The following is a 13825-nucleotide window of genomic DNA, read 5'->3' as shown; positions in this document are numbered from 1 at the left end:
TAAGAATTTATAAAACCATTTAAAATGTCATCTTTAAATTTTTTTGAAATTATTTAAAATGCCATAAAGGGATTATAAACATTGTTTTGCACTGTCTTTAAGAATTTATGAAACCATTTAGGAAACTATCTTTAAACATTGCTGAAATTATTCAAAATGCCATCTAATATAATCTCTCTTTCCATCTATTTCTCTCCTCCTTCCACTGTCTTGACTTAGGTGATTTTGGCTAGACAGTGAATATAAAACAATTTTAATCTCTCTCTCTCTCTCTCTCTCTCTCTCTCTCTCTCTCTCTCTCTCTCTCTCTCGCTCTCGCTCTCTCTCTCCCTCGATTCACGTGATTATGGCTAAAAGGATATGTATATATGACAATGAATATTTAGCTTGATTGTTTAGTGCCTTTCCTCTCTATCTGTGTCTTGATACTCTCTCTCTCTCTCTCTCTCTCATATATTTCTCTTGATCTACTTGATTGGTGGTAGCAGTTCAGTGAATGTGCAACAATGGATGCTTCTTTTGTTTGATCAATGATAATTAATGTGACACACTTGTTATGGTTGTTTTACCTGTTTTAGTGTAAAGCGTAAATGGATAACATGTTGATGTATTGCTTGATATTGTTTTCAATACTATTGTTTGATATTCTGTTTTTGTTCTGTATCTAAAGATATTTGTTCTGTATCTAAAGATATTCTGTTTTTGTTCTGTATCTAAAGATATTTGCTAGATTTGCGACGATGGTCACCATGCTCTCCACCGAAGAGCGAAAGATCATCCTGCGAGCCATTCGCACAGAGGCAGTTATCATAGTGTCACAATGTTCAGAAGAAGCTGTCAGAAAGACTAATGAGTCAGATATCCTCATGAGAGACCTTGTCGTGCAGATCTGGGAAAATACACAGCGTCGTCTCAGATGCGAAGGCAACGCTGAATTGTGTGAAAGACGGAAGTTAGTTGACTTTGACTACCAGCACAGGATACGCACTATCTTGGGGAGTATGCGTTCGGCATACGAGGATCTCAGAGATGCCGCACCACCTTCTGCCGACTTATGCCGTCTATAACTCTGGGACGCAACATGGAACGAGCAGAAGCATTAGGGAAAAAGGGAGCTCATTTTGGGGCCTTGTAAGAAATTCACTATTTTTTGATTTATTTCTCTCCTAAAAGATCTCAAAAATAATAAAATATGGAAACGTGGCTCAGAACTGTCAGTAAGGACTACCGAACTGTCAGTTCAGAAAAGAATAAGATAATCTTTTGTCTAACTAACACGATTTTGCATTAAATATCTCCTTAGTTTTTTTTGTTTCTCGAAGATTCCGCATCTCTTTTGACGACGTGTGCAGGCCTCTCATAAAGAATCCATCACTGAACTTAATGATTGTATGGATACGGCCACACTTCCACGATTCATGTTACAAAAAGACTATGAGATTGACAAGCAAACTTTGCAACCTCAGAAGCACAAAAAATGGCCGATACTAGTGAGTCACAATCTCAGAAGAAGCGATTACACCATCTTCACATCGACTTAGAAGAACAATATGCTCCAGCACAAAAAAGACGAAAGGATACGGTGCTGAATGCTCAACAACGGGAAAATATGAGAACAGAAGGGCTCCAACATATTGACTTATGGTGTGATGGAAGCATATATCCAAAATGTCTAGTAAAAAACTCTACACCTCCATTTGTCAATCCAACCACACTACTGAGGTTTGCGGGCGATGGACAAAATGGACTTCTTGGTTATATTTCAGCACAGTCTGCATTTGCAGAAACATATAAAACAATGTACCTACAAGAAAAGGGGGCCAGGATTCAAAAGATAGCTATTCGTGCAAAATTGGAGCAGCAGTTGCAGAATGAAATTGAGGAGCATTCAAAGAGTAAAAAAGAGTTGACAAGATCAAGAAGGAAGAGAACCGTGCTTGGAGACAGACAACGAAGCAGGAAGATTAAAAATATTGCAAATTTGAAGGCTGGGACTGGTGGATGCAAGCGAAGAATTCAGGAAGGAAGCAAGGCTAGTTTGTAATTTTTTATTTTTTATACTAAAAAATGCTCTCAAATGACTATATCTATTTTGTCCATTAACGCAAAACAGGATTGGAAGTGTTGAATAATATAGGCATATTGTGTTGTTACTATAGGAAACTATTGGAGCCTGCAAAAGAAAATATGGATCCCAACCTTCTTCCAGTTAAACAAATGAAAGGATTGCTTTCTTGTGGTGTAGCAAAAGGTTTGATTGAAGAAAAAAAATACAAAACAATCAAACGCAATGTTGTAGAGGACTTTATATCCAATAATCAAGTTGACGGTACTACAATCCAAGAGGCTCTTGATGTTAGTGGAGTTAGCAAGAAGGGATATAGTTCGATTTTCCATGCGATATCCTCAACTTTGAGAGATCAAAGGATTAAACGGGTTTTACTGCCAAATCCAGCAACCGTGTGAAAGATAAGAGGTCATTTGAATGAAAGTATAGATGAGTTTATTGGACAATATATCCATATTGAAGAAATATTTCATGGTGGTAAAGGAACCACTGTGTATGACCCTTGGAACAATATATTTGTAGATCTACAACAACTTCAAAGAAGAATGGTCGAGTTTTATGGAATAACATTTGAAGAGTGCAAAGGCATTTTGAAATTTGTTATCAAACTGGATGAGTGTGACGTTGTAAAGGAAAAGAAAAAGAAAATGATTACTTTTACATTGATGAATGGAGCACTTGATACATCATTGACTGAAGCGAGTTCGAAGTATTTTAGTGTGCAGTCCGAGAAACACATATGATGGTTAGGCTCGTTCCAGGTATGATCATTTTTTGTTTTGTACTTGATTTTAGTCAATGTTTTCAAATCTTTTATAGTAAGACTTCTGTTTTGTATAATCACAGGTGAAGACAGAAGACCATGAAACACTAGATTAGGTGTTTCACCACACGGAAATACCAAGAATAATTAAAAGACAAGTGCAAGGAGAGAATCTCCATGTTGCAGGAAAAGGTAATTTTCAAGTAGAGTGGCACATGGCGGGGGATCTTAAAACACTTAAGTGCATGTATAACGTTAGTAAAGGAGGTAACTCAAAGTCTCCTTGTCTTTATTGCAAAGAATCAGCTCAAGTAATGGATTCCAAATGGTGGAAGAGAGCACCTAATAGAGATAAAGTTGACCCTGACTTCAAGGCCATTCTTGACATTCCACTATGTAATGTTCACATATGCACATTGCATGCTCTATGTCGAATTATTGAGAAATTGGTATTTTTGTATATTGGATTTGCTTGGAAACTCCGTCCCGAAAGAAATAGAAAGGATGCTCTTCATGCATTGGAAAAAGTGTTATCCGATATAGGTCTGCATGGAGGTGATATTCATATCACAAAGGATTTTAAAAAGTCTACCAATGGCAAGGAGGTACCAATCAAGCCCTCTATTGGTGGTGTTAAGGCAAGAAGATTCTTGTCTCGACCCAAACACAGTAGCAAGCAAGTAAGGCAAGGTAGAAAAGTTTCAAGGATTAGTTATGGATTGTGGAAGCAAGTCCATAATGCCGTGATGAAAGATCATGAGACAGATGGGGAAACACGAAATGTGAAGGCAGAGGTGTGGAGGTCTCTTGATCAACTCTTCATGTTCTGTGACAATGTAACATGGACAAAGAGTGATTACAAGAACTTTGAAGAGGCAATTAAACATTTTGGGAAGTCAATGAAAGACGCGTGGACAACCTGCAATATAACTCACTACATGGTAAAGTGATTTCTTCTTTTACTTAAGTGTGATCCTCTTTTCTTTTATAACTTACTATGCATTCTTATGTCTCTGTGAAAACATCATATCATCTACAACCACCTTCCCTATTTTGTCAAAAAGTATGGATGCCCAGCAATTTGGTCTACCCAAGGCATGGAGAAGTCTCACTACGTGGCACGTAATGCATTTTTCAGACACACACAACACTATGGAGGGAGTCAAAAGGCAAATAGTCTGAAGGAAGTCTTCCAATGGTTTTACCGAGGCATTCTACAAAGGCTGCATGCTAAAAGAAAAGTTGCTAGTTCCAAAGTCAAGCTTGCTTTTATTCTAGCCCAAAAGCAAAGACGAAGACAAACTTTGGACAATTCAATGGCAGCAGAGAGACATAGACAATGAAGGGATTCGAAGATATTTAGAAACCATAAATGGACAAGTAAACATGAATAGCAGTTTGTAACTTATTGGTGTTATGTCCACATGTTTTCAAACTCAATCAATAGATTTTTATTCTATGGAACAAGTGACTCTTGGTGTTATGCCTATATGTTTTGAGACTCCATCAAAAGTATTTCTTTTGTGAAACATGTGATCTATATTAACAAGCATCAATACATCCATGAGCTACACACAAAAAATTCAATCAATACTACTTAATTATGCTAGACACACTATTGATCCTTACCAATAAGGTACTGAGTGTCAAACGCTTTTAGAAGCTACTGAGTGTGGGAAGAGTACTGAAGTGTCGTACGGTGATGGGACAAATGCAAAAGGGTACTGATTGTCCGTACGGACAAGAAACTGATGAGGATCAAAGACTTTGTACAAACCAGTTCAACTTCAACATAATGTTTGTGCTATATTTGATGACTAAATCCTATTACTCCCAAGGCCTGCCAGTCGAAACTCTCTTTTTGAACTTGATTGGACTCTTTTTCTTCCTTGTTGGCTTGATGTCGACTGTCTGTCAATGCTTGCCTTTGTTGCTTGTCTGAGAGGGGTATCCTTGTCTTCAGCTATCTCCACGTGTTCTTCTTCTTGGATTGTGTGGCCTGATGCAATCATGGGTGGCTCTCGAAACCTTATGAGCTTGTGTTTTCCATAGCCCTCCAGACATTTGGGCTCCTTAACACCACATGCTAATGCATAAGAAGTGTAAGACAAAAAGTAAGAGGCCCTAGAGGCCTGCTTATGCGGACAACCTCTCTATTAAAATGATCTTTTCCTTTTGCCATGAAAGATCATGTCCACCTGAAACCCTAGACAAACATTTAAAGAAGTAAACAATGGCTTCTCCATTGTTGCTCAACTGCCTATGGTAAATCAAGATCTTAGCACTGCCTAGATCATGAATATAATGAGCTAGGCTTGACATTTTGCCAAACCCAGCCGGCCTGCTTCCACTTGTTCTCTGGAGGAATGTGTCATCCTCAATTTGTAGCTGCCACGTATCAAAAGATTGGAGTGAGACAATAATACATAACTACAAAACATTTAAACACAAGATAAAGTATTTGATTTGAAGTAATATCATACCTTCTCATTTTCATCAGCAACAAGTTCATCTTTCCAAAGATTTATTCCTCTCCCCTCCAGTCCAGCCTCTTCTTTAAGCTTTTCCTTATGAAGTGCTGAGAGATTCATAGCTTCCTGGGTGAGCTGGAAGGCAGCTTCATCTGGCTCTTGGAAATTTTCAGCCTCTTTGAAACAAATAGTAAGGGCCTCTACAGGATCAAAAGTTGTTTCCAAAGCCAGTAGTGAATGGTCATCCTCTATGCCAACCTCCTTGTCAAGCCTTGAAGCCTGGGCAATTAGGGAAATGGCATAGTCCTCCCTCAAATTGAACATACACTCTATATCATGGAGGAAAACATAATCTTTACCACCAATCAAGACACCTAGAAGCATGGGCACTGCATAGTTGCTGCTCTGAACATCAAAATCTTCAACTGGCTGTGCTGCCCTAAGAGTTTCAGTCCTCAGTTGAACAAGGTCAAGAGCAGCCACTTGCAGCCCCTCATCCTCGAGGTTGATATCTTCTTCCTGCTCTGCCATATCTGTTGCCACAGGAATATCCTCTTTTACCTCCGCTACAGATATATCTTCTTCTTCAGCCTCCTGCCCTTGCTCTTCTATAGATTGCTGATGGAAGACAATGTACATAAGGAATGCCATGGTTTCCTCAAGCACTCTACACTTTCTGGTGTGCAAGTTACAGCTGAATTTATATTCCTCAGGCAGGCTGTCAAATCTTCTATTTACATGGTACCTTACCCTGTCAATGGAGACAATATGATTTATATGCACAAAAACCTTTTCACCTTCCACAATTCTTCCTACCTCTGTCAGTTGTTTTTGAAGGTATCCCAATGGTCTGAAAGAAAATCTCTATGATGCTCCAAAACAGAGCTCATAGTGAACTCCCTGTTGAAAATACTGTGGTATATGTGGAAGTTCCTTTGAGCCTTGCATTTGTGAAGGAAGGCAAGAAGTGATCAAGCTCTCACTCAACAAGCCCAATTAGAAAGTCTTCCTGCTTCTCCTTGCAGTGGAAAAAGCTAAGAAATGCATATAATATTTATCATAATATCTAAGCTACATCACACTGCTGCTGATGGTGTAGAGTAGGGAGGTAGAGAGGCAAGAGAGCTGAGTTAGGAGAGATTAAACAGGAGTGAATAGATTATTGCAAAATACAAATAAAGTAGCTATTAAATACCACACGTGTGAAATGTAGTCGTTTTTTCACACGTGTGGGTCTCACCCAGATCTTTTGGAATTTGAAATTTGACACGTGTAAAAGTCACTTTTTGCCTTGGAAATTGTGCCAATCATGATTTCATAATCAGATCCATTAACACTCTTCCCTCCCCGTCTTCCATCCTTGCCAGCACCCTCCCATCATCCTTTTCCTTCCGCCTCTGATCACTTCCTACCCAACACACTCCATCCACTCTGCAACCTGTCTGAAGACTACTACCACTGCCAGATCTCCAGGTTACCTAGGCTGCAGCTCAAGTTTGGAAGAGAGCAAGAGAATCACCAGGGCAACTCCAACAGTATGGAAGAGGAAAAGAAAGGTCAGAGATCTATATTCTTTTCAATGTTTTCTGATATATATTTCTTCTATCTATAGAATTCTTGAATCTTACTGCCTAGGAATCTGGTACATCACCCTATGATTTGATTAGTGATGGATATGAATAGGACAGTTTAGAATTTTGCAACAAAATGCGAGGAGAGTGCTTTACATTTTCCAAATGATCCAAATCGCGTTTTCCTATAAATTCTTTTATTAGTTTTAGTTTTTATTTCTTCCTCCTTGTTTTGCTCTCTCTTGCCCTGGGGAATTCCTCCTAGTATCATTTACTGTCCAGAACATTGTAAGATGTTCCTAGCATTTGATTGGAGATGGATGTCAATAGAAATGGAGAATTTGCAACAAAATGCGAGGAGAGTACTTGACATTTTTCAAATGGCCCTGCATCGCGTTTTCTTGCAAATTCTTGTGTCACTTTTGGTTTTCACTTCTTCCTTATTGTTTCGCTTTCTATGTCCCTGGGGATTTCTTTCTTAATGATGAGAAAATTTTTTGCTTTGGAACAGTTGATTCTCAGGCCCCTCCTTTCAAGAGGAAACTGGACTTTTCTGCTGCTATACTCAGACCACAGCAATCACCAGGTGATTCATGTGTGCTCATGAAGAGAGTTGTTTGGTGATATCCTATACATTCCCTGATTGCATATGTCAGCATATAGAATTCATGATATATAAATTTTTGTTCAGGCAAAAGCAAGAGACTGGAGCAGAAAGGTGAATCTTCCCTTTCAAAGCAAAGGGAACCAGAAGAGGACAAATCTCCAGATTTGCTCAATGTGGGTGAAACCTTGTGAGTCAGTCCATAAGGCTACTAGCCCACTACTGGAAAATTTTCACCACCATCGGACATCGGAGACAGACTCAATCCATCTTGCACCAAGTTGTAAACACACTGAAATGACTGAAGGCATGCTCCACCATGCTGCCTCAAGAATTTGCAGTAAAACGTGAGGAGGGGGCTTTAGAAATCTCAAATAGCCCAAATCGCATTTTGTTGCAAATTTGAAAATGCTGCTTCATCCACCCTTATCATTGTGATTTTGTGTCTTTCTAGGCTATTCAAGGCTGTATACTCCTTGCATAAACTCAATCTATATTGTTTATAGTTGTAAAGACAGAGAATTCACTATAGGAATGCAATAGCATGTTGTTTCAAGTATTTGCAGAAAAACGCGATGGTGAACTGTTAGAAATTTCAAAGTATCATAATCGCGTTTTGTTACAAATTATTAAATTTTGCTTTATCCAATTTGTCATTGCCTTCTTTTATCATTCCATGTTCTCCATGGTTGTAATCTTTTTCCATTGCTTTGTATGCAGCTTTCCAGAGTGATGGCAAGAACCAAGGCAACTGCAAGGATGGCTGGCAAGGGGCCAGGGCTTGCAGCAGCAGCTGGGGCAGATATCAAAGAATCTAGTGTGCCTCCAAAGGGAAGAGTTGCACATGGCAGGAAGGGGAAGCCAATGAGCATGCTCCAGCAAAAGTCCAAGAGATTAAAACATTCTGCAGGTGTGCTAAAGGAGATCAGAAAGCAACAAAAAGCTATAGGCTTTGCAATCCCCAAGGCCCCTTTTCAGAGACTAGTGAGAGAAATATGTGATTGTTGGCACCTTGGTTTCAGGTGGAACAGGACTGCCATTCTTAGGCTTACAGAAAATGGCAGAGGATTACTTGGAGAAATACTTTGAAGATGCAATGCTTGTAGCAGCCCATGCTCATCACAGGGTAACTCTGATGGCCAAGGACTTCAACACTTTGTCTAGAGTGAGATGGAGGTATGACAAGCTAGTCCATCCTGTGGAATGGCAGGACATAAAAATGAGAGACATATTATTAATTCCACCTACAAGGAAATTGAAGGTAGATAAGGTGAAGGTTGTTGAAGTAACCCACTCAAAGAGCACCAGAGGGAAAGCTGCCTATGAGGAGTCACTGAAGCAGCAAATAGAAGAATCCAAATCTGCTATAGATGTGGAGACTGTACAGATGGAGATGCAGATACAAAGAAGGTTGCAGGAGCTGGGCCCTAACATAGTTGTCCATATTGAAGATGAAACTTCAGAGAATAATTTTGACTTGACAAAACCATGCTTGGCAGCATTGGCTCATAAGAATGAGTATTGCACAGATACTATCATTCTTGCAATGCTCTAGTAAGTGTCTTTTATTTTACATTTGTTTGCAAAACAATCCTTATTGTACCTCCTCCTTTACACCTTACCCTAATTATTGTTTTGTCCAATGTAGCATAATGAGAAGCTGGCTGAACCATGCTGTACAGCATACAGTTCATATTATTGATCCTGCAATTTCCTTCAAGTTAAGAGATCCAAAGGAAACTCCCATGGATATTTCCAATTGGTTCAGACACTGTGATTTTGATCATGTTGATATTTTGCTACTTCCATACCATAACAAGTATGTGGGTGACTGCTTCTTTTGGGATTTTTCTTTAAGATTGAGAACTCTTGTAGCCTTTGATTTCTTAATGCCTTTTTCCTTTTGCAGTGACCACTGGAGCTTTGCTTCTATTAACATCCACAGCAGAAGCAATGCTTTTTATTTAACTCTCTTAGAAACACACACAGAGAGGTCAAATTGTAAGTGGTTTGTGTGCTATTTTTAACTTTAAACTTCATTATTTGGATTTAATGTACACTAACTGAATTATATGTATTTCAGTTGTATTAGAAGGCTTCTAGATGCATTGGATCACTGTCCTCCTAATGTCAATCTTTTGGATTTAATAGAGCCAATAGATTTAGAGGTAGAAAGTTGTTCCCTCTACTGATGTCTATTTCATGCTATGCCTTTGAACTTATTGAATAATTTTATTTTGTTCAGATATTAACAGTTTCTAACATATCTTTCCAACTATCCAGACACCACAACAAGATGATTCGCTGGAGAGTGCTGATTAGTGCCAAGTATATACTTTCAAGCTATTTTGAGATAGGACAGCCAGAGCTTGTAAGAAAAAATAATTTTCATTTAGCTTCAAAAAATTTGATATTGGTACAAAGTGTTCTAAATCATCATATCTCATTGCAGATGAGAGAAGATAGCTTCAGCTCAAACTATGTATATAGTTTCAGAGCTGATATAATTTGAAAGTTTTTGAAGTATGCCTCCCCCAAACCTATTGTACCAGCTACTGTCGAGTTGGGTGAGAGCTCTAAATTCCGAGAAGGTGTCATACACCTTGATGACACAGATGATGCAGATGTGGTGCCATAGGAACAAGGACCTAGTGCTGATGAGGAGAAGCCACAAGAACAAGGACCTAGTGCTGATGAGGAGAAGCCACAAGAACAAGGACCTGCTGCTGATGTTATTGAGGAGATGATGGAGCAGCAGCAAACAGATGCTCCAGGGGCAGTAGAGGAGACAATGGAGCAGCACCAAGAGACTGTACACGATAGGATGGAGCGGCAGAAAATAGATTCTCCAAATAAAGATGATACGGTGAGCTTAGACCATGTAGAGCAGCCTCTAGATCAGCCTGTAGATAAATAGAAAATTGTTGTCAAGAATATGTTCTACATATATAATTAAACACTTCTGTACAGAATTTTACTTTATTGAATATAATACCTTTGTTTATGGAGTCTGTGTTATCTCAATTTTCAAATTTTCAATGTCTTTGCATTTTATTGAACTCTCTCTTCTTTTGAGCACTTGCAAAAAAGCAATATGAAACAATAGGGTAAAGTAAACTAATAGCAGTGCTTAATGAGACTAGGATAAGTCACATGGTATACCTTCTTATTGTTGTAGATAAATAAAAAGTCCTTTGAAATAGAACCTTCTATCTCAAATAGAATGTCATTGCACAATTGAGCTAGGGAGCAACATTGTCTTAATGAGATATTGACTAGAACATCGCCATTCTCAACAACATCAATATCAAGAAGTTTATTTTGTGCACCAAAAGAATCTTCATCTTGATCCATTGGGACTAGTTTTGTACCTAGCATTCGACTGCGCTTATAATAAAAAGAAAAAAATAAAATTTTGTGATGCAACCATGTACTTTAGTTGCATAGAAGGTTGGACAACCTCACAAAACACTAAACTACATGTCTTCTTATCCCAACCTTTATCCAAAAATTGTGGCATGCATGCCAGACTTGTTGCTTTAACTGTGAACATTGTTTTTGAAACCTTCACTGGAAAGGTATTAAACAAGTCTACAAAAACTCTGAGAGGCATGCATAAAGAAATTTTTATTATCCTTGTGGCAATATTGGGCCTCAGAGCTTTCTGTACTTCTTTGAAAAGCTTGGCCCTATATGCCTCTGTAACACTAAAATGTGGGAGAGGCCAATCCACTGAATTCCATGCCGGAAGGTCTTGTTTTCTTAACACACCATGTGTGTTTGCATTGTCCAGCAACTGATAAAAATGATCAGTAAAAAATATACCGGATTGAGCTAGCTCTGTTGCACATCGACCTTGGTATTGTTGTTCTCCTATCGATCCATGCAAAATATCTATAAATCCCAGAATACAATCGATGTTTTGCCATGTCTCATATGATGAAGGGTATAAATCTGAAATAAAATAACACAAGAATGTCAATAAACAAAGAAAGAAAGCTTTATCTTAAAAATCCATACACCTCATAAAGAACAAACCACAATAGAAAAATATACAATTAGGCCTGTGTTGCGGAAGATCATTTGGATAGTCTCGCAAGACAAGTTCTTTATGCATGTACACATGCTGAATCAAAACTTCTTTCACCAATATCTTCCCTCTGGTGATTTTAAAATCTCGTACTCTTCCCTTCCATGATGCCAAGAAAATATTTTATTCTGGGGTCTCTTTCTTTTGCTAGGTTGCATGAGCACCCATGCTCCTTTCGAAACACTAAACCTTTCCCAAGTTCCTTCCGTTTTGACTGTACTTGAATTGTCTACCGAATAAATAGAAGAAGCAGGTCGACGGGGTAAGGATGTGTGGTATAATTCTGCCTTCATAGCATTATCATCCACCACCACAGAGCATCTTCCACAAGAACGGCCATAGTTTTTATTCACCATGGAGACCTTGTGAATCTGTAACCACAGCAAAGTAATGTAAACAAGATAACAAAGTGAAGTTTCAAGAAAGAGAAAGTGGGCAGACAGATAAGAAACATCTTACTCTAAGCCAAATAGGATCAAGGGAGCAGTTTTGGAAAAGAAGAGGCTGCTGCACAATGAGGCAGTGGTGTAGAATGGTAGACCTTTCGAAGGAAAGGCAGCACAACATTTCAAAGTTCAAAGGAAGGTGGAAGCGGGAAGGCCCTTGTCAAAGAAAATGTCAGACTAGATTCTATCTTCATGTCCAAAGATCTTGTGAAAATAAAAAACCAATCTCCACATTAATGTAGCACGCTTGTACCTACATAAAATATTGTTTCTTTTATCTATTTTCTCTTATTTTTGTGAATTTTCAACGTTACGTTGGCCCTCTGTTCATTGGTTGAGAGCTTATTTTTCCAAACCGTAAAAGGCCCCAAAATGAGCTCCCTTTTTCCCTAATGGTGAAGAGCAAAACATATGAGAGTTCTTTCTGTAGACACACTTCCCAAAAGAGTGCGCATCGCCCAAGATATAGCCGCTGCACCGTCCGAACAACCGGATGTGACAGGGACGGGCGCAATCATGCGAAACCATTTTCAACGAGCGATGTACACACCTTATCGGCATTCCACACGAGGCCTTGATCGAGGGGCAAACAATAGGGTCAGGAGCTTTTGGCACAGTGAAGGAGTATAAGGTCCAGGGCATCTCATTTCTTCCAAAGCACGTTACTTTTTGCGGAAAGCTTTACAAGGGAGAAGGCAGCTCAAGATTTGAGAGCTTTCAGGCAGAGCAGGGCATGCATGTTCTACACCCGTCCATCCTGTGATGCATAGCCTTCACCAAGGAATCGCCGTGGATCACTTTTTTTCTGTTATATAACGGTGGCTCGCTGGGTGACACGCTCTTGAAGGTTTCTTTCAGACACAGTGAGTTTACCAGAGTGATGTATGCGGCTTGGATCAGGGATGGAAAAATCCCCCGCCTGATGACATACAATTAAGCCAGGTGCAACTCGCTCAGATAAAGGAGGTGGCTTTGAATATGCCTCACATTATGCATGCCCTGGTGAATGGCCTAGCAGCCGCACACATGGCTAGCATCATTCACACTGACCTACATCCCTTCAATGTTGTGCTAGATTTTACAAAGGATTTAAAAGCACGCATCGGTATCATTGACTGGGGCCTTCTGCTAAGAGCGTCCAAAAAGTGAGTATCGCTCAATTTTGTATTTGAAGCCAGTAAAAATCCAGAAACGGTGGCAGAGGCTCAAGCTTATGCGGACAGGGAGCGGAACAAGCGACCATGGATAGCTCCAGAGATTTTTGATCCTCTCTTGGAAGATGCATACACTCCTGCGACGAGCGATGTTTTCGCCTTGGGATATTTATTAGAGGTGTTATATGACTTTTGGAGGAAAGTGCAGGAGTTGTGGATGGGCGGCAGCACTCACGACAAAGCCACCATGGACGCAATTATATATAAAGTCAGAAATTGGATGTGCTTGCCTAATCGTGATGAGAGAAAATCTCTCTTGCAAGTAGCAGATTTTTTTAGATCACTTAAGACTGAACCAGCAAGGGCGCAACGTCCCGCTGGTGGAGCTTTTTATATCATTTAATCCTATTATGTAATTGAACATGGTGTCCGCCTTACTTTGAAGAATGACCAATGTTTTCTAGTGTGTGCAATGTTTTGAAGTATTTTTATGTTAAGTGGATACTTTCTAAGTCTTTGCATTTCATCTTTCATCCTGTGGTGTTTAAAATTAAGTTTTTGAGGATAATGATGAATTTGTCGTACGTTTTATTTTATAGTTCATTAAAAGCCTAAAGTAATCTTTATTTGTCCTCTATTTGTGCAGACATGGGAGACG

The sequence above is a fragment of the Cibotium barometz genome, chromosome 28, assembly GCF_041138505.1.
Source record: "Cibotium barometz isolate CiBa-2024 chromosome 28, ASM4113850v1, whole genome shotgun sequence".
Taxonomy (NCBI): domain Eukaryota; kingdom Viridiplantae; phylum Streptophyta; class Polypodiopsida; order Cyatheales; family Cibotiaceae; genus Cibotium; species Cibotium barometz.
This window is presented reverse-complemented; position numbering follows the sequence as displayed.